This window comes from Myripristis murdjan, chromosome 20 (genome assembly GCF_902150065.1).
Source record: "Myripristis murdjan chromosome 20, fMyrMur1.1, whole genome shotgun sequence".
In the NCBI taxonomy this organism is placed as follows: domain Eukaryota; kingdom Metazoa; phylum Chordata; class Actinopteri; order Holocentriformes; family Holocentridae; genus Myripristis; species Myripristis murdjan.
In genome coordinates, this window is record NC_043999.1 from 16908109 (window position 1) to 16930624 (window position 22516).

The 22516-nt window shown below is 42.4% G+C and overlaps 1 protein-coding gene across 1 annotated transcript in view; it reads right to left on the minus strand.

The window, feature by feature from the left end:
- cntnap2a (contactin associated protein 2a) overlaps window positions 1–22516 on the minus strand; it is a 170015-nt gene that overhangs the window by 62958 nt on the left and 84541 nt on the right. The window lies entirely within an intron of this gene.

Here is a 22516-nt window from a genome sequence, read left to right on the forward strand (position 1 = left end):
TGCGCGCCTGCTGACACTAAAACGCCTCTCTTTGTGCATGTGTATTTCAGTGTGGCTGTGAGTGTGTTTTAGTGAGTGGCTAAGAGGTGAAGGATCACCACTTTTTAATAAGAAATTTAATATTGTTTCCTTTGGCTTGGATAACACATTCTGGTGTGGGCCAGTAACTAGGCAGAGGGATAGGTGTAAATATTTTGGAGGCTGCCAATATGTGTATCAAAATAACATCAAGAGAGAATGAAACAATATTACGTTTCTCTCTTTATTCAGAGAAAATAAGCTGCATTGTCAATATTGCTTTGTCAAATTCCATCAGAGACAATGAAATTCCCAGTCAGGTTTTTACAGGGGATATTGAAGCAGAGTCCAGATGCAGCACAATTGCATTGAGAGGTGTGATATACTATTATATGTATGGTTTCTTGAAGTGAACCTAAACCCAGGGAGGGAGCTACAGATGTGTGTGTGTGTGTGTGTGTGTTTGAGTGTGTGTCACTATGTTTAAATTCTCAAGCCCGTTTGAGCTGGAGATGTGTGAATGTGTGAGGTTACCTGTGTATGTGTATTCACCTTTGTATATACAGCAGTGTGTGTGTGTGTGTGTGTGTGTGTGTGTGTGTGTGTGTGTGTGTGTGTGTGTGTGTGTGTGTGTTTGTGTGTTTGGCCTGTGTAACCTGTGGGTTTATAGTCCTCATGAAGAGAATTAGCCTCATCTCTCTTCAGGCCACTGTTCAGACAAGCCATTGTCAATAGGATTAACACTGCCTACTCAAGAGACTTTGCAATCCTCTCCCTCTGTGTGTGTGCATGTGTGTGTATGTGTTCTTGTACTTCTACACTTGTGAGAACCAACTTTGAGTTTCAGACCTCTGGAGTGCTGGCATGTTTGCAAACTGAGGTCATTTTGGACAGTCCTGACTTCTTCAGTGGTTTGGTCTTGGTGGGATTTGGACTATAGGATTATGTTAGGGTAAGGGTTAAGACTATTACGCTTTTGGAGTTTTAATTGGGTTCAATCTTTGATAGTGTTCCGTTTTTATTTCATTTTCAATTTAGCTTTTCCATTATTTCCACTTTAAGCCCACAGCCAAAATGTTGTAGCATATACTAATTAAGTAATTTCACAGTTCTACACAGATGTCCAGTAGTCCCCATATTTTTTGTCTATGATTTATATGTACAGACAGAGCTTGCACTGGCCTATTAAGGGCTTTTTGGATGCGGGTGTGTATGTTGCAACTATAACACCAACTATGGCGCTTCAGCAGATAAGTGACCAAACCACATGTGACCCAATCAATGTCTGTAGCGAGTTCTTCATCAGTGATTCAAGGCAGCAAAAGTGAGCACTTGATAAAAATGCCAGCATTATGGGCGAAGTATGATTTTAAGGTTTATTTGAGATTGCCAGTTAAGAGAATAGAATAGAGGGTCCTCATAAAGACAAAAGTTCAGTCATCTCTGTGTGTGTGTCATATAGGGTTAACTTAAGCTGAATGGACCCACACCGAAAAAAACAATAATATGCAGTGCGTAGTGAGTTAAAACTTTACAGCCGCCCAAAGTTTCACTTTCTCGCTAACCCTAGTAAGCCTGTCCCCTGCCAATAAACAACCTAATGCACCCTATTCCTGTTTCATCTTTTCTGTATCTTTTTGGACAGGTTGGAAAGCAGAAATACAATTTTCCATAAAAACAATTTCAACTTGACCTCTCGGTGTCACGATCCCACTCCTCTGTTCCCTGTTTTCATCATTTGTATTTGAGGATGGATAGGCAAACATGCAAGACGTGGAGCAGAGTGGGGAGGGGAGAGGAGAGGTGGGGGAGGAAGGAGTAACAGCAGGGCATCAGGTGGAATGGGAGGTGTTTATTGCGCCAGCCTCGGTCTCCTGTGTGATTCAGTTTGAGCTCTGCCAAAGCAAACGATTGAGGAGTGGAAAGAGAGAGAAAGGGAGAGAGAGAGAGCTAGGAAGGGATAAGAGGCGAAGCAGCATGGATGGATGGAGATGTGAGGGAGGAGAGATAGAATCGTACTGGCAGAGAGTTCATATTTAGGGCCGCAGAGAGAGGGCACTGCCAAGACAAGGCTCAGTAGTGTGGCTGTGTGTGTGTGTGTGCTGATGCATGTGTGAGCTGTGTGTTTGGATGTACAAAAGCCCTGAGTGTGAAAAGCAGGTGCATAGTAATTATCAGAAGCCCCAATAGACTGTGATTAGTCAACCAACCGTGGTTTGAGAGTGGTGTGTCTGTGTGTGACAGAAGAAAGACTACAAAACTATAAAAAAGAAGAGGGAGTATTTGAATGCGGGAGAAGGCGCAAGGGGGAGGAAGACAGGAGAAAAAGCGAGAGAGAGAAGGATTAACAGGAAAAGAGACAGATTTAAGTAAAATGAAAGCAGTGAAAAAGACATCAGAGACACAGAGGGAGAGAGGGAGAGAGAGAAATGAACTGGGGAGACAACAGGAAGCATGGCTTGTCTTGCGATTTGTTGTTGTGCCCTGTGGGATGGATGTGTTCCCACAGCCGTTTAACAAATTAAACCTCAAAAGACAGAGAGAGGGGGAGAGACAGAGAAAGTGTGTGAGAGAGAACTCCCCCACACACTAGAATTTAAGAGTCTGTGTGTCTCATCTTTATAATCTTACTTTGTCCATCCATCCTCGCCTCTCCCTCTCACAGCTAAATCCCCAACAAACATGCTAAATGTTCGCAGGAGAGAAGAAAAGAAGACATGACGGATTGATAAGGCTTGGGGTTGTGTTCCTCCTGCGTCCTCTGTGACAGCCGCACGATGCTACTTAGTTTGACGGCTTTATCTTGCCGTTATTCCACCAGCACACGCACATATACGCGTGTGCACACACATGCACACACACCTGTTTATCTCCCTTCTTATCCGGAGAGGTTAATGTCTACATCTTCATCATGTCTGCTGTGTTTTGTGCAAAGCCTCCTCATGCTCCCCAGGCTAAGACAGATAGGAAAGCAAAGGGAAAGACAGAGAGTGAGCATAAGGTGGAAAGAGAGAGAGAGAGAGAGAGAGAGAGAGAGAGAGAGAGAGAGAGAGCGCAGGAGAGAGTTGGGAGCCTCTGTGGGATAAGGAGAGTGACAGCAAGAGAGAGAGAGAGAGAGAAAGAGAGACTGAGATGAAAAGAGACTGGGGGAAAGCGAAGGAGACAGAGGCAGTGTGATCACTGTCTCCACAGCTAGGAGACAAACCACATACCTGACACTTTCATCCCTTCCTCATAACCATCAATGCCTTAGCCGGGCAATTAGATCCAAAATGGCGCCCATAATACTCATATCCCTGTCAGAAAGATCACAGCCTTTCACTCTGTCAGAGTACTACTGAAGGCCACACATGCTGAAATGGCACCCATACTGTTCATATCAAGGGATCGCACCCCTGCCAGTCAGACCGTGAACTAAAAGGTCAGTGGATCCAAAATGGCACTCGACATGCTCAGTTGCTCATATCTCCAGTCTGGGAGAAGATGGCTTTTAGGAGAAGCAGCCAGTTGGAGCCGAAATGCCAGAATGGCATTCATAACCCTTAGACTTGGCTTGCTCATAAAACTGTCTGGGACATCACCTTTCAGTTCACACCTTTCCTGGAGTCATTACAAACCGAACGCTGGCGGTTATTTCCATCATTTCCACCCGCTTCCCCCTCTGTTTCCTACTGAGTGAAGACTGTCCACTGGGAGGACAACATACGTCAAAACACATACACACACACACACACACACACACACACACACACACACACACACACACACACACATACACAAAGATAGGAACATGTGAAGTTCATCAGCTCTCATTGTGGTGGGCTATAAGGGGTGTATAAGGGGCTCTCTGCTCTAACTAGAGCAGCTACTGTATCACTGAGAAAAAGAGAGAATCAGTCTTGCACATGCTGCTAACCCATTGCTGAAAAATGGTCATTGTATATGCCCCTTAAAAAACACAAGCGTGTTCGCACATGCATGCATTGCACATACTTCCACCCTCAACACACACACACACACACACACACACACACACACACAAACACACAAACACAAACACACACATACACGCACACAAGTACATTCTTAATCTCAGAGGCTCTGCTTTTACACAGAGTCAAGGATCAATACGTTTTTGTGAGGGCGCCGCTGGTTTCTGTTGCGCTGTTTGTTTGCATTTCTGTCTGTTGTGCAGAGAGCCGAGTGTCTCCACTCTGCACCCGCTGGTCTTTGTTAGGCTCCTATCCTCTTAACATCTCTGTTTTTGTAGGGAGACTGTAGGGAAGCATATTAGCCATGCCCTGAGATCTCTCCCGAGACCTGCAGATAATGCTGTGTGCGTTTGCGTGTGTGTCTGCGTGTGTGTGTGTGTGAGGGAGAGAGAGAGAGAACATTTTTGCATTGCCTGTCTCTTTGTCTCTGTCTTTTTGTTTATCAATGCTTGTGCATGTGCGTCGCCGTGCTCGCTTCTCTGCTCCTTTTAATCTCTGTCTTTGTCTGCCTCTCTGCATTTTTGCCTGGTTCCCTGGCTCTAACCATTGTCTCAGTCTTTGTGCTCCCTTGGCCCACCTATCTATCAATTTACTGAGAGCGCCCCCCCACCCCCACCCCCACAACACACACACACACACACACACACACACACACACACACACACACACTTCCCTAACCACCAACACCATGTTTTTCCACATCTTCATAGCTCTCATATTTTGGTCTCTCTACTTTGCTTTTCCCACCTTTTCCTTGTTCTCTCTTATCTCTTGGTCTCTCTCTTTCTCTCTTTCTCTCTTTCTCTCTCTCTCACTCTCATTATTATCCCTTTCTACATTCTCTTTGCTCCCATATCTCTCGCTCTATGAAGCTACTCTCCCTCCCTCCCTCTCATATCGGCCTCACACACCTTTTCCTTACTTTCTCTTTGGCCTTCTCTCTCTCTCTCTCTCTCTCTCTGACTGTCTCCATCCACCCTATCATCTGTCTATCTATCCTGTGTCTCCATGACTCTTTCCTGGCATCTAATCTCTTTATGTTCTCATTAGTCCCACTTTAATCCATCCTAATCACTAACTCCCATAGCTCTGATCCCAATCTGCTGTTGTATTTGAAATACACTCCTCCCTCTCTCTCTCTCTCTCTCTGCCTATCCCCTGTGCTCTGATCTGCAAAAAGCTACTATGCATACCAAAATGCCAAATGCTTGAGACTGGTAACTACTTGTAATTCTTGACCTTTGGATGAGTATGCGTATGTTTTGGATTGAATGGAGATTGCTAGAGGGACAAATTGAAATAAACCATATGAGTTAATCCTGCCAACTATATAGTTACATATTGAACTTCGTTTTTTCCAAATATATTCAACCAAGCAACCAATTAATGAACAAGAATCAGCTCAGTAGAGTGGAGACCTCCACCAAGGTCACAGCTTGAAGTTATGCCTTGTTTGTGCTAAACTGCGCTCCTTCTCAGTCATGATGTGGGACATGCCCCTTTTAGCCAATCAATGTGGAAAGGTGATCAGTGCTGCCATGACCCACCCACCTCCCCACTGGCTTTCATAATGTTATGTGGGGGCATTTGGAAACCACAACCCTCTTTTCTTCAAAGCCCCACCTACTGCCAACCTTCATGTAAATTAATCCAGTTCTTTCTGAGTTATTCTGCTGACACACAGACAAACACCGGTGAGCACGTGAGCCCCTGCCAGAGGTTCATTCATTTTTGTCTCATTCTATCCATTAAACAAGTCTACTATTATCTTGTGCGGTATATATCTTGTTGCCTGTGTCTTATGACTGAAAATAGCTCAGAAGTTTAATTGTGCAAACAGTTCATTTTGAGAGAGGGAGTTAAGGAGGAAGAGTGCAACCATGAATTCACTGCTGCTCGCAGAGAATGCAATGAGAAGCGGGACATCAACGTTGCCTCCATCAGGACACGCAGCAGACAGGCAGGGAGAGGATAATGAGTTATTTCAATGGTTTCTACCTGAGAGGGCCCATAACGTGATCCACCTTCCTGTCAGTTCTGTGCCCGAGCCTTCTTCCTTTGCCCAGCATTCAGTGCAGTGTTCTGCTCTAGTAAATTCATTCTGCATACCTCTGCACCCATACAACTCTTCACAGGTCATCACCAAGTGTATCCGGCCATTAAATGAAAAACACCTCGGAGAGGGGAGAAAGGGGGAGGGGAAATTAATATCAATGGTTGTGCCCCTAATTGGCTTGTCTGCGTGATAAAGGACACAATAACCCGACTCTGCCGCAGTTGAACCCTCCCCACCCCCTCCTGACTCTTTGAGGCACACATTAGCGCTGCCACGTGCGGCACAAACGGACGGATGTACGCGCAAACACAAACACAAATGCACTAGACACACACACACACACAGACAGAGAGAGACACACACACACATCACTAGTAGCCATAGTAAATGACAAAAGTGGGAGCAGAGGACCATAAACAACCATAATCATCATTACCAGAGTGTAATCTCCATCAGTGTGTGTGCGAGAGAGAGAGAGACTGTGTGGTTATAACTATAAGTCAGATTTAGTGCCGTGTCCCCTCAGGTCAAGGCCGATGGACAGCTGTGTCATGAGGAAAATGGCTTCTGCTGAGACACACTCGTTTTTCACTGCGCTTATTCACTCACTTCATCCATCTGCCGGCACATTCGTCAGCTTTGTCATATGGATGAGGATACAGTGAACAGCACTCATAATTACAGAGGAGGATGAACGGGGCATAAACAACTTGGCAGAGGTGAGGGCAAAGAGAGAGATAGGGGTAGGGATAGGGAGAGAGAGCAAGAAGAAAAGTGACTGGGAGAGGAAAATAGAGAGTGTTAATGAGAAGCAGGGGAACAGAGTCAAATCAACAGACAGGAGAGAGTCGGAGAGAGGTAGGGCAAAACAAAGGGAGAAAAAGAGACAGAGACACTCAGGCAGTGAACAAAAGAAGGAAAAGGCAGTCCAAGACAAGAACACAACAAGAGAGATGGGAAGAGAGGCGGACAGTCAAGGAGCGTTTATTAGAGGTCAAAGAGTTTATGTGGAAAACAAGCACAGATTCTGCAGAGTCTCACTGTGTGCTTGTGGCACTGACCAGTTGTTCTCTCTGAATATGACAAGTGTTAAAAAAAGCTAAGAACTCATACTGTAGTTTAAGGCAAGTTTTTACAAGAATAGAACTTTGACTTTCTTTTAATTAGATACCAAGTAAAACCACGAGGAAAAAATATGTGAAACAATAGCGTGAGCTGTCGTGTAGGCAATCAATCAAGACTTGGTGGCTGAAAACCGCAGCTAAGGCTGTAACAATTAAACACCTTCATCGACGATGTCAGCATTGCAAGTTTTCTCATTTTCATATTCAGGATTTTGTTCCGAGTATGGGTTCAGCAATCAAAAACACGGTGTGTTGTCCTCAGCTGAAGCTTAAAATGGCAAACTGCAGCCATGCACAAACACGAGGAAACACTGGTTATTGCTGTTTAACAACCATGTTGCTGTTCTCAGAGACAATGTTGATGAAATTGCATTTGATGATGGTGCAAACATTATCTGTAATGCAAATTGGTAAGCCCCAGACAAACCAAGCCCATGGTTGCTCCTTGCTGGGAGATTGTTGGCATTTTTGGTGATGATTTTCTGCACCTTCAGACCTCGTCAGGCCTCATCAGCCCTCGTCAGCGGCTTCCTGGCATGGATTAGCATACTGAATTAGTGATGGAGGCCATTGGTGAGAGAGCTTTCTGTTTGACAGATCAGTCGAAGCAAATCAGGGCATGAGAAAAGAAATGAAAATCCCGTTGTTTTGCTAATGTACTAGTAACTAGTTTGCAAGCTATCTAGTAAACAAATCTTTCATAAGCAAAACATGTTTGGGCTGATAATGCCAGTTTAAACTACATCAGATTATTCCCCATTCATACAAGAAGACTAGTTGAACAGATTCATATTCATTCATGAAGGCCTAATGCAAGTTTGTTTCTTTCTTTATTTTTAATCTCTCTGAGGTTTCCAGTTTCCTTTCATTCCCCCCTTCTGGCATGGAGAATTATTTCCTCTCACCAAGGAACAGAATGTGTTGCCTGTCAGCATTATTTTTTCCCTAGGATGGCAAAGTCATGAGCTAACTGACTGCATTCATTCTCCACAGCCTTATCCTAATCTTAGCCATAACCAGTTTATGCCCAACCCAAGCCTTGACACTAACCTTAACCAATAAGACAAAATGACCACTCAAGTGATTTTGTCATCTTTGGAAAAAAACTGGCTACCTGTCAGCCATCAGTTGTAGTCTGTGCAATGTGTTTATGGACAATTTCTAACAGCCAATATGGCACAAAGCGATTTAACCACCTGCCTTAGTTGGTGCTATTCTTTGATGTGGCTTGGTGTGTCCCAGGCCTCAGCTGCTTGCCTTAAGTCTCCCTTTAAAATTAACTCTTAAGATTCTCCATCTATCACTATGTAAACTTACTGTTTACACTGTACTAATGTGAAATATGCAGTAAAATATACATAAAAATAGCTCTGTGGCCACTTCAGATATAATTGCTGTGTAGGTGTTTAAAGTATTCATTCAATACAATAATGATGAGATTATGAAATAGTCAGTCCTGGTAACAGTGCTAATCCCAGCCATCAGTGACACATTAAAGTTGAGCAGGAAGGTGCGTATAAGCTATCCTGAGTGGCAGTCGTATGCATGCACCCACACACACAAACACAGCAGCAGGCAGGCACCGACCTACTACAAAAATCCAAATTTCTTTCATGTTGGTGTGACAGAAGACAACACAGGAAGGCTTTCTAGTTTCTCTAAATTGTCAAACAATCTCGCCTGGATCCCTCCTTTGTATAACCCATGGACAGGATGTGAATCCTGCTCAAAACTGGGTTCTACGTTCATCAAGCATCACTTTGTTGTCAGAGGCACGATAGATTTCAAGCTATTATCCGTTTCCTTTCTTTCATTCTTTCTTTTTTTATGCTGCTTCCTTAATTTTCCAGTTTTATGGTCCAGCTGTGCTGCTACCCAAACAACTGCCACTCAATTTCCATTTCCTTTTTTCTGTTGCCTTCTCATGCAGCTTCAGCAAACATTACATGTATCCAGTTACACTCCAAGGGAAGTGTACGTAAGGGAGGCTAGGAGGCTGGGTAAGAAAGATGGAGAGGGATACATTGTCAACAAACATCAAGGTGGGCTGATGCCTGCCTGTGCTTTTGTTATTCTGTCCTTTGCCTTGCTACTGTCAATACTGATTTAAACACTTGGAAGTGGTGTGGAGATTTAGCTCGGCTTAAGGTATAGCCTTAACAATATTGTGATGACATTTCTGAATATTACTATTCTAAAATCTAAAATCTCTAAATGCGCTAACTGGCGCTGTCATCTTGCTTGTGGACTGTATTATGTCTGGAGAGCATTTCATCATTACATCAGTCTTGACAGTTTCTTGTTTCATGTTGTCTGAGGCACAGGCACAGTCTGAGTTTTGTTAAAAAAAAAAAAAAAAAAAAAAAAAAGGCCTGCTCTGCTTTCAACAGTGCAGGTACTTCAGAGATCTGCATGGTGTCTTTTAATGGAGAAGAGAGAATAACCCTTGACATTTTCTCTCTCATCCTGCCTGCTACACTTTTCTCCTCCCCTTCATTCCTACCCTGCTCCTTTGTTTGCAGTCGATCGGCAGGTGAAGAGGTTGACCTCACTGGGCCAGACACTAACCCGCTGGGCTTCTCCCTGAGCACACAAAGACCTGGCAATCCTCCCTCTCTCCGTCCAGCTCTCTTATACTCTCTATCTCTCTATTTTAATCTTTGTCTGCTCACTCTCTTGCCTTCGTTCTTTCTTTCTCCCATTTGGTTCCTCCTTGCCCCTCTCTGCTCTCTTTCTCTCACTACCCTGCTGTACCTACCTTGGTGTGAGTTATTGATTTCTGCAGACGCTGACTGTTGCAGCCACCTTCCTTTCTCTTTTCACTTGCTCTCCAACTCCATCCTTCCCTCTCCTGCTTCTTTGTCTGCCCCTTCTCCCTCTGTGTTCACCTCTTTTCTTTTACCTCACTTTCTCTCAATTCCCCCTCACTTGTGCCTTCTACTTCTCTCTCCCTCTCTCTGGGAGGCACAACTTTAGACTAAAACTACTCACTTCGGTCAGTCAACATGTGCATGGCTGATCTTTGATCCCCCCCTCCTCAGTGCTCCTGAAGCTTCTCCCCTGACCGTGTACAAACACCTTGACCCGACATGGATGGAATTTTTCATGTTAGTCGTGCTAGACTGGGCATGGAGCATGATTTCTTATTTCTAAAAAAAAATAATATCTTGTGAGACAGTAATAGTAATAGTGAATGACAGGAAACATTGAGGGTGAGAGATGGGTCGTTGTCTGATCAATTGAATTCGACTGCACTGAGAACACACTAATGTGTTCTCAGTGCAGTGCAGGCTCATGTACTGTGCGTACATTAGCCTGTTCCCCCACCCAGTACACACAAACTCAAAAGACAATACCAGATGGACAAAATGAGTTACAGGAATCAAATGTCAGAAGAGATAAAAACAGTGGATTATAAAATAAACCACATATTCAAGGAAATGTGGTTGGAGCTTAGGAGTGTGTAGTTGTGTGCTTCCGTGGTGTTTATGTCTGCCTGCACGAGAGCACAATGCAACACCAGAGGAAGTAGGCAAATGTGCAGAATATCAGACTTGAAGTCAACTTTACGGCACGTGTTTTTCTCTCCTGACGAGATCCCAGACTAGATGAATTTGTAACATTGCACCATTGTAAATAAGAGACTGCAATGAAGAAGACAAACATAAAAAGTCTGGTAGTTAAGGTCAGTTTACACTGTAATAAATAGACGGCTATTGAGTTTGGACTCTTCCTTGCATGAAATAACATGCTATGAAACTTAAACCAAATGGAGGGGGCACACAGGAAACACACTATATTGGATGGTCGACTTCCAGCTGTTTTCTTTTAAATGTGGGAAAAAACAGTCTTGCATCCTGTCAGTGGTGTTTACTGTTGGATTTTGTGATTTCTGAAGCCCGAATAATTTATGTGTATCACATAGTATCCAGAATATTCTGTGTATTCATGTATAAAAGGATACACATGGTTACAGTATGAAGATGGATATCAGCAGCTTATGTGTAATATGACTCTAACCTGGAGAGAATCCAGTATCCAGAATACTCCATCCAAGTAAATACACTCAGTATGATTTAATATTTTTGGGCATATATGGGAAGCGCCCGCTATCACTCTGCGTCAACACGTTCAAGTGATCCCACCAGGAGAAAATGAACATGTGTTTCCAAACAGAAGCAGTGCCAAACATGGTAATGAGGGAATGTACAGCTGTGTTCATTTTCATACCAGTTTTTAATAGATAAGCTGCTAAACGGGCAACACCCACAAGAGCAACATGGCTCAAAACCCAGCATCTCTCTTGGTAAATCTATCTCTATGTTGTTGTGGTGGTGTCTGTGTCTGTGTGTGCAGAAATATTCACATGTCAAGATAATGATGTGATGGAAATGTCATACATGCATCACAAGTTTCCTCTCCAGAGTAGACGATTTTTGAGATTTTGGAGCTCCTCGCTGCATAAATTTGCAGATGGTAACACTGATGAAATGGCTGTTGTTTACGATGGCCCAAGAATGCACAACACAGTGACATTTGACACACTTGTTCACGGCGAGATGCATTACACTGCCCTCAAAATAAAAGAACACACACTTCATGCTTACTTAAAGAATAAATGATGTGATTAGATTTTGAAGCGCCTTCCTGCATAAATTTGCATATTAGTGGAGAAAACGCAATTCTTAAGGATATGGAGTTCACATTAAAACCATTCATTAATTTAATATTTAATATTTATTGATGCATAATTAGCTTAATTGATGGACTCATTAGCATCACTGGTTATGTGTAATACATCATTGTGATTATGGCAGGATATTAGACTGCTCAAGTGCCTCTTGTTTTGAAGGTGCTGGATGCCATATATTTTGAAGTTAAATCACTGTCAACTTTGTGCTATAATAATTTATTGCTGTTACATTCTGTAACCCTTACGTGCCGCTTTCTTTTGCCATTTTTCATTATCTCCTTTTTGTGATGCCCTTGATATGCAAAACATCTGTCAACTGCACACATGAAAGGGATTTTTGCAACAGCTCTTAAATTTGACCAAATGAAAGCAATTACTATATCACTGGATTGACTGTAACGTGAAAGCCACATTTTTATTTATTTATTTTTTTTGGCTGGAATTAATAGGTGTCATCACTACTAATTTCACAGCAAAACGCGTACAGGAACAAAAACAATATTTAGCGATATCTTCAAGCATTTTTGCAGAGAGCTATACAAAATAGAGGCAGCAGAGGAAAGAGGAACCTGATTGAATCCCACACCAACAACACTCCATCCTGAGCAATCCCTATACTGGCTACCTTACCAGTAAACACAGGATGAATTAGGCTGGCCTTCCACCATGAAAATTATGCTTAATGGAATACAGACAATAATCCTCAATTATTTTCAGACAATAATCTGAAAATCCAGGGATATTAAATGGCAAACCTACACTCAGAAAAGCAAGCCGACAGTTCACTGAAATACCTCACACAAAACACACTTTAAGGCATGTCGCTAGGTAAATCGAACATGATATATAAAGCATACGACATCATATCCATGATATTTTGATATTATTTAACAAAAAGCTGAAGCAAGTTGCAATAAATGGCCGATTCCTTTCCATAAGCGCAGTGACTGTACTTTTGAATTATACAAACAGTTACCCACCTGCCCATCATTCCCTAATAACCTGCCCACAGTGTCCTGAGGAACATGATGACCATATTAATAATGAGGACGTGGTTGACAGGTGAGGATCCACCTGGCTTGTGGAAGCTCATTAGAGAGTCTTAATGATGTGTTGTGTTCCATAATTAGGAGACGTCTCCACTTTCTGTCCAATCCCCCTGTTTGGTTGCGGCGTTGGCTGGGGGCATCGTAAACACTTTGGTTTGGTTTGACAGCTCGAAGGCAGTGAGTTTCCGGGAGATCTGTGGAGCGCTCACATTGGATCTGCCAGTGGAAAGTTTTTGAGGGAGTTTACGTGGGGACTGAGGATGGTAATGGGAGACAATCAAGAGTAAGTTGGGGGCTAAAAATGGGAAAGTTTTAAAAGTTAGTTGTTTCTGAATGTGTGTAATGAGCACGTGTGTGCATTTGCTCCCTACTGAGGTGTTTTTTGCCCTTATTGCCTGTGTTACTATGTGGTTGGCCTGGGTCCAGCTCCCACAAGTGAGATGGTCTATGTGTAATAGTGTGTGTGTGTGTGTGTGTGTGTGTGTGTGTGTATGTATGTGTCTGTGTGTGTGTGTGTGTGTCCATGTGTGCATGCCTGCTGGCCCAACTGTGTACATGTATAACTGTTAATGAGAGCCAGAAAACAGTGTTTCCGAGTCCAGACTCATAGTCAGTCAAGTTGGGAGAGATTATACATATTTTAGTGTGTCTAAAATGAATGTGCCTGCCAAGTTTGTGTTTTCCTTTCAAAGACAAGCTACTGGCGGGTACAAACTATTACAGGTGCACTGCTACACTAGTGTGAGGAAATGAGCTCCAGAACAATTGGGATTCATTTATTCAGGAAATTATTCCAGATTTATCGCCTGGAAGATATTTTTTTTAGGACAGACCATAAATACTTTATGACAAATACAATCTATAAAATCCCTGATTAATTAGACCCACAGAGTCTAGTTTTTTGAACCATTACTTAGTTTTTCATAAGATAGCAATAAGTGAATAAAGTTTTGGAGGGAAAACTTCTAAAGTACACCATCTTAAATAGTCAGTGGCATCACCTAGCCATCATAGCTAGTGTGTATTTTCTGAGTTCATGTGAGGAAAGAGGATGTTAATAGTCACTGTAAAGTAATATTAGCTTTAGTTTCAGTAAGACCTTTTTGAGTGTTTGACAATGCCTACCTACATTAGTCTGAAAGTACCAAAAAAGAGCTTTATGTACCTTGGTTACTCTGAAATAGGTAGAAATCCAAATACCTGCATTAGTCCGAAGGTCTGTGGTATGAAAACTAGTCAGAGTGAGCAATAAGTGTGTGTACCTACACTATTAGTGAGCTCTGTTTTTTTTTTTTTTTTTTTTTTTAATATCTGAAAATAGCTTCCGAGTACAGTAGGAGTGCTTGAATGTGGAGCTCTGTGTGTTTGAGTGTGTGTCTGTGCGTGCGTGTGCATGCGCTTATTTCTGCATGTGTGTCTCTGCCAGTTAATGAGGGCCAGAATGATTGAGTCTGAGTTTCCAGGTCCTGTCTCGCTGCAGACAAGAGCAAATGATGAATACACTTCAGTCATTTCAAGACAGGCCTTCATCATTTGTTGGAGCTGTCAAACAGTCATCAAGGCTCACTGTGGGCAGCTGGAGAGGATGAGTCCTCGTTCATAATTAAGAGCTGAGTTTAGAAATGTCATATTTATCCGTCCGTCTGAATTTTAAACCAGGAAATCCCCAATGGCGTACTGCAAGTGTAGTAGGCTGACAGTAACTATCAATCAGAGATTTAACATTTTTGTCGATAGAGACAATCGCCAGTGGGGGATTTGTTCATTTTTAACAAGGGCCATGTTGGGCAGTCTCGCTGTGAGACTATGCCGCTGGCACACAAAGTTCTCATACATTACTAATATGATGATTTTTTTTGGTGGAAGAAACATGCCTGCTCTTTCGTCGTTACGTGCAAACACGTTATGCATTTAAAAAAAAATGTTATAGTGACAGCATTTACCCCAGCATTTAGATTCAGTCACAGGTTTGAAGCATCGGCCCTGCCATTATTTTCCTTTGATCAGTGTAAAAGACGTTTTGCTAACAAGAGGGGTGCTACAACCTTTTGAATCACCTGCTCAATGACCTTCCTACTCTACACCTCAAGGCACAGAGCCAGTTTCACAGACACAGATTTAGCTTTATCATATAATAAAAAATATTTTTTTTCCAAATGGGACTGGGTCCAGGGCTAATCCATATCCATGAGACGGTCCCATAAAATATTTTATTCCCCAAAAGCCACTATGTAGTTACTGTATAGGACATGTGTTCACCTTCGAGTATCTATATCCAAGGTCTTTTTCCTCCTTAGTGGTTTCTAAGCAAGGAAAATAGAACGATAATCTATTCTGTGTAATCATGGTTTGACCTGGCTAATGGAGGCAGCGTACCCCAGGGCTAGATGTAATCAGGAGACAGTTAATAAAATGAACAAGACTGCTTTACTGATCCTACTAATGTCCCTGACCTTCCCTGAGGAATGGAATATATACACACACACATTCACACACATAAAGTACATGCATATATACATGCGCCCTAATGCTTGTATATAATGTGCGCAATGTCAACCAAACATTCAAGTGCGTGGACATACATCATGTAAACACACCCAAATAGACCCCGTGTTGCACCAAGCATTAATTCGACAACATCATTATGATCTCCCATGATCCTTCAACCCGCTCCTCATTCTCTCCTCTCTATCTCCTCTTTAAAGAGGCATTAAAGAGCAGATGAATCACACTTCACAAAAACTTTAAAATGAGTAAGAGGATGTCATCACAGAACTCAACGTCAAACTTCAGAGACGGAGTTTGAAGGCATCATCTATTTCTGCGTATGCTTAGTTTACAGCTGGAGGGCATTGTCTCCTCCTGAGGTCACACATATCAACCTCAGGGAGCGGAGTCACGACTCTATAAACAGCTGTCAATCAAATGCCACGCTGACTGACAGAGCAAACATACAGAAACAGACACCTTGTGTCACTCAGTACCGGGCTATATTTACATGAAGAACAGAGTAAGCATATGAAGCAAAAGCACACACCCACATACCTACAAGCATGCAAACACGCGCAAAACAAATGTATGCATGCGCAGGCTTACACACAAACAGACATGCACAAGCATAACACTGCACTTTGTTTTCTCTCTTTGCTCTTTGTAAATAGCTTGACAAAGAGAGTGATGTAAAAAGACACAAATCAAAACCCGTCCTATAAATTGTCAGTTTATGATTCCTCATGGACGTTTAAAAGAGTTAGACCAGAGTATGTGCTCTTATTAAGGTCTGACAGCTCAACTGAAACCTGGAATGATCTCTGCGCTGCATGTATGATCCCAATTAACTGCGCTCACTTCTCTCCGTCTCTCGTTCAAGCTCAAACTTGCTGGGTTTATTGTCAATATTGTCTTTTTTCTTTTTGTTTTTCACGTTTATACTCCAGTCTTTGCAAACAAAGTTTTCTGCTATTTATCGTGCTGCTTTCTGTTTTACTGACTCTGACTATTGATTTTTTTTTTTATTCTATATCTTTCTTCTCTTTAGTTGCTGATGGAGAGACTTTTATTTTCAGTATGTACAGCTAAAACCACTTTTCAACACATTTTGCAGGAAAGTCAGCGGCCAATAAAACAAATTTTTAATTTCATAATAGCATCAAAAATGTTGCCAAATAGATCAAACCATGGATCAGATGTCCACTGTAACATTTCTTATTATTGTACAATATGAAATGTTAAGGATACGGCTGCAGTGTTTACTGTTAAGACAGAGTGCTGCTATTAGGTGTAGTGAAAGGTAATGCATGACATTTTCAGTCTCCAATCATGGTTTTATGCGCGCATTAGCAGGTTAGCTCCAAGCTCTGCTCTTTCCTTGACGTAGGACATGCCTCGCCTGAATGTAGCAATGCATCAAGGTGCTTGAATCAAAATGAAAATGCAATTCTCTGAAGGCTGGCGGGCAGCACTGGAAGAGTGACTGGGAATGATCGCTTGTTGGAACATGATCACTGGTTGCTTAGGGGGGTTTGTCCTGAAGCACCGACATTTCCAAATGGCAAATCCTCAGTCATAATTCCCGGATGCCGTTGCTGGGATATCATTCCTGGGAAGATTAGTACTGATGAGTGATAGGCTGCTGCTCATTCTCGGGGTAAGAGTTCTCCTTGGGGAAGCAACCTTGTCGGTGCAATATCACCCATCCCAGCGTCTTTAATCATGAGCACATGTATGAACATATGAACGTGAAGTGCACACGGGCACATTAATGCCTGGACGTAAGCAGTCACATGAGGTAGAGGCATGGTATGAATATAAGTGCATGCACACATACACACACACACACACACACACACACACACACACATACTTGTACGTACACACACACATAGGATAGCAGAGATCATGAATTTACATAAACCAAGGAGATGTGCTTTTTCGTGAGCGATGGGCCAGTGGTAAGCAGGAGTGATATTTCCAATGCTGACTGACTGTGATGACCTTCACAGTTGTTGACAGTAAACAGAAATCATATCAGCGAACAGAGAGACCAAGAGACGGAGAGGCGGAGAGAGAGAGAGAGAAAGAAAGAGTGAACTACTGATATTAAACGACAGTGGAGGGGCCTTGGTGTGGGAGCTGAATACATTAGAGCCCTTATCCCTTATCACACACACAAACACAGGAACACACATGCACACATGACAGCTTTTCCCCCTCTTCTATATATTGAATTCCCATTGTATTTAGACTCTGTGACAACTTTGCTCATGTAACATTCATGCCAATAAGGTGGAGTGAATTGAACTGAAGAGCGAATGAGAAAGGATCCGGGAGAGAAAAAGTGTGCCATTCCCTGCTGTCTCTATCCAAATCCCTTTTGCTCTTTCCCTTGTCGTTTTCTTTGTTTCTCTGTCCTGTTGTAACATGAAGAGCGGAGTACTGGAGAGTGAGACTAATCTATCACAAGCCCAGGACAACAGGAGACACTGCCCCAGCACTACATCTCTCTCCTTCTCTCCGACTCTTTCTCTATTTCTAGCTGTCTTTTCTTTTCAGCTTCTTTTCTCTCTTACTCTCTTTTCTTCTATCTAATTTCTGTTTCATTTTACTCTCCCTATTTCTGTCTTTCTTCTTAAATCATTCCCTTCATTCTTTTGGGTTTCTCTCTCTCTCTCTCTCCCTCTATCTACTCTATTCTTTCTTTACTCCCCCTCTTTCCTCCTCCTTAGTCACTCTGACATCATGAAACAGGACCTCTCACTTGGGCCAGAATCCAGGCTTCGTTTCTACTGTTTCCTTACATGCACACACACACACACATGCATGCATGCATACACACACATAAATATGCACATGTAGGTACACACATCAACACCATACCCCTCACACACCACACAAAACCTGAATGCTATTTCTAACCGCTGGTGGACGACAGGGGGCTTATTGAGACGAAGTATGGGGCCTTGGGGGTGACAGCGTGGGCATGATTGTCTGCTCTGCCAGCCTCTTCTTCTCTGAAAGTCTGTGCAAGCTAACCCCCACTAGTGACTGAAGCTAACCACCAGGGGAGAGAAAAAGAGAGAGTAGTTTTTCAATTTCCTGCCTTTTGCAATTCATCACCAGCCTCTGACTGCAAACCGCTCAGTTACACTACACCACTCCCTGGAAGGTAAAAAAAAAAAAAAAAAAAAAAAAAAAGAAGAGCTTCTTCAACTCGGCTTTCTGTAAAAGAAAAAGGTGCTGGGATAGTGCTCCCATGGAATGAATTAAAACAGATCAAATGATGTTTTAAACATCTTTTTTTCTTCCAAGAACAAATTCTGCCCATTTTAAAATTAAGGATCAGTCCGACCGCATCTTTGAGATGATTGAAATGTGGTGTTGCATCAAAATTTCATCATGTGGAAGGTTGTGATTATTAAAATTTGACTGTCATAGAGATGCTTTTAGAAAGAGCTAAAAGCTTCATCTTGACAGCTTTCAGTGAGTGTATCCCCAGTCTTCCTATAATGACAGGTTTATGATCAAAGAATTTTGCCCAAAAAATTGAGAGGGAGAGAGAGAGGGAGGGAGAGAGAGAGAGAGAGAGTGAGAGAGAGAGAGAAAGAGAAAGAAAGTTGAATAAATACTGCAATGACTCTCACTAGAACTCCTTTCAAATTTTCTCTCATGATATCACATCATTTTGGCACTTAGCAAGCAATCTGTTATCCATAAATGATCTGATGTCAAATTAATGTGTGTGTTGTTTAAGGTTAGAATTTATTAATGTGTGTGTATGTATGTGTGCTTGTGTGTTAACAAGGTGGCAAACAGATGCACAGACCACAGATGAAAAATACAGAAACAGAAACAGAGGGCTAGACAAAACTACAATAAAGTACTAACAAGGCAACAGCAAGTGTGTTGTCCTCCATGAATGATGCAAACACCCCATGGGCTAGTCAATAACAAGATGAATCATCGCTTCAAGTTTTATCAAAATTGTGCGGGTGCTTTAGCAGGCTTGGCCTTTCAAAATTTTGACCTTTAATAACATAGAACTAAAATGCGTCATCCCTCCATATTTCATCAAAATCAGACACATGGTGTCTGAGATGGCAAGTCTGAGTTAAAAATGTTGACCTTTAATTATATCACCCTGCCTCCAGGTTCATTGTGTGTGGGACAATAAGGAACCTGAGAGCAAAGCAATGATTTAAAATTAGGTTTTAAGATGAGCCTTAGAAGATTGAACTGATTTGGCAAGCTTTAGCCCCTCCATCAGGTTATTTTACAGCACAGGAGCTGATACATCAGGAAACAGACAGACTGACAGAGGGATAAAGAAAGTGAGCGAGAGAAAGGTGACATCAATGAGAGGAGAAAAAAGACGAAGTAAGATAAGTGCAATACGACATGAAGAAAAACATGCAGAGATAGGCAGGTGGAAACGGGGAACATTTTGAAGCAGAGATACAGGTAGTCTGAACAAACAACCAAGTGAAACACGCTGCTGGTGTTCACAACACAGGCTCTGTTCACACCTGGCATGATTGGGTGATCTGATCACAGGTGGACTGCTCTGTTGGTACAGGTGTGAATGCACCCAAGATGCATTGAGGACGCTTTGAGATCAGATCACTCAGACCACATTGGTCTGAATGAGGTGGTTTGGGAAGTTCTCCATGTAAGAAGCGGTAGGTACTCAATCATGGCGCCATATTAACTCTTTAATGCATGAATTATGAAAGCCTGAGTCAAGATTTTTTTCTTATGTGTTTTTACTCTTCTTAGGGCATGAACACTTTTGTGAGTCTCCATACTTCTTTAAGGATGCAGGACTGGTATTACCATGTCATGATACTAGTATTAATATGTTTTCAGCAACAAGAATTGACAGTCTCTGCATAAACCTCAATGTAGGGGAGCAGCAGAGAGCACTCTAACAGCTGATATGCAATTCCACCATAGAAACCATTGAATTTAGGAGAAAATGACTTTTAAACTGTCCACTAAGCTGTCCACTGTAGTGACCGCTGTGCGCCAAAGGGTTAAAATGTGAAACAACAAGAAGAAGCAACAACAACAAGTAAAATGGATTCTTACCAAACACTCTGTCTGATTTCCATTTTTAATATTCGGCAGACTAGGAATGAGAGGCACATTGCTACCTCCTGCCGGTTAAAAAAAAACAAAAACAAAAAAAAAACCAATACATTCGGTCTTTGCAAACAGAATTGATGCATATTTTTATTGGCACATAGAGCGGGGAAGTGAGATCCAATCAAAAGCTGTCTCTCAAGACGCATGTCGAGACGCATTCTGTCATTCTGCCAGGTGTGAACCGACACACATCATCCAAGACACATGTTAAAGTCAGGTATGACCAGGCCACAGTCATGCTATGTTAAGTGATCCTGTTAGCTTGCCTCAGACATTGTAGTGGGAGCATTGTGAGAAGGCAAGCACTGAGCAGGCGGCAGGCATCTTAGAGCCACAGGGAGAGAGGGCTAAATGACAGATGATACACAGAGTTAAAAGCCATGGGATGGCCCAAGGCAAGCTGGGAGCCATAGCGGAGAACCCTTATACAGCAGCACACGCACGCACACACACACGCACACACACACACACACACACACACACACACACACACACACAGCAAACATGCACTCACATTGGCAATTTCTGAGGTACTCATATTAAGCATGCACACATGCTGATTTACACACATACACACTCTCCCATCTACACTTGCACACACAGAGGTGTCCAGATATCATGCTGTGAATCTAATCTGACTTTACACCCCCCCACATGGCACAAGTCCTCCCAGTGCACCCTAAATCTGGATTATGATAATTCCATAACTGCCTTGGATAAAGCAGTTAGGAGAAAGTTCACGGAGACGTTAGCAGATTCGTTGTGACCCCCCACAGAGATTCCCTGCAGGAGGAAGAGACCCAGGAGCGCATTTTTCTCTAAAATATTTTTCTCCTCTCTCCATGATTTTATTTCATTTCTTCCTTTATTTCCATTCTTACCCCCTACTTCTCTCTCCCTCTCTCCTTCCTTTCAGTCTCTCTGCTGTTTCTTTCACTGGTAGACTCCTCATACACGCACACACACACACACACACACACCCATGTGCACGCACTCAAACACAGTTTCAGCACCTTTTGAAACGGGTGAAAGCTCTGCGACAACATCAAGTCCCACTGTGGCACCTATTGTAAGTGCTCAATGTTACTGACAACGAGGACAATAAAAAAAAAAAAAAAAAAGAACCCGTGGCTTCACATTGAGGCAGAACGGATGGAGAGCGACACGGCATCTGAGAGTGTCTGGCTGTAATATTTCTCCGAGTGTTGTGATGTCGTGCTATTTTCCACTTCACGAGGCACAAAAACCGCCATGTACCAAACAATACACTCCCTCAGTGCAAAGTTGAAGGTCCCCATTCGAATTACAATAAAACAGTACCACTGAAAGCATATAAAGGAAATAACCTGAGCGTCATTTTCCTCTGCGACTGCATGAAAGCTATGTCTGAGCAAAGACAATGGGCCTATGGCAAGGCAATGACACAGACAATGAGGCGATAAGGCAGAAATGGGGAGTCATGAGTTGAGTGTGTCCGCTGGGAAACTTAAAAAAATCATATTTGTTACACTGTCACAATGACAAACTAGTAACACGTTTTTGGGTTAGCCCAATGTTGAAAAATATTCGGTGACAAAGTGGGTGTTCAGATTTCACTTCTTGACAGAATATGTGGCGACAACCCTGATCCTCATTTTCAATCCTAAACCCAATCTAAATATTAATCCACTGCAGATTTTGAATATCAATACACTACTTTTAACACTATTATATGACTCAGCAGAAACTCAGCAAATGTTTTAACGAGGCATTATAGCTACTTGATAGTAAGATACAGCATCCAAAAGTGTGACCATCAATTTTATGCTTGTTGATTTTGAAGTATGAATCTAAAGGCACATAATAATTTACTTGCTCAAATGTGCAAATGATCATAACACAGCAGCAGGGGTTCGGTAATGAATACCAGTCAATAAGTTCACTGTTGCCTTGATGGATGCTGA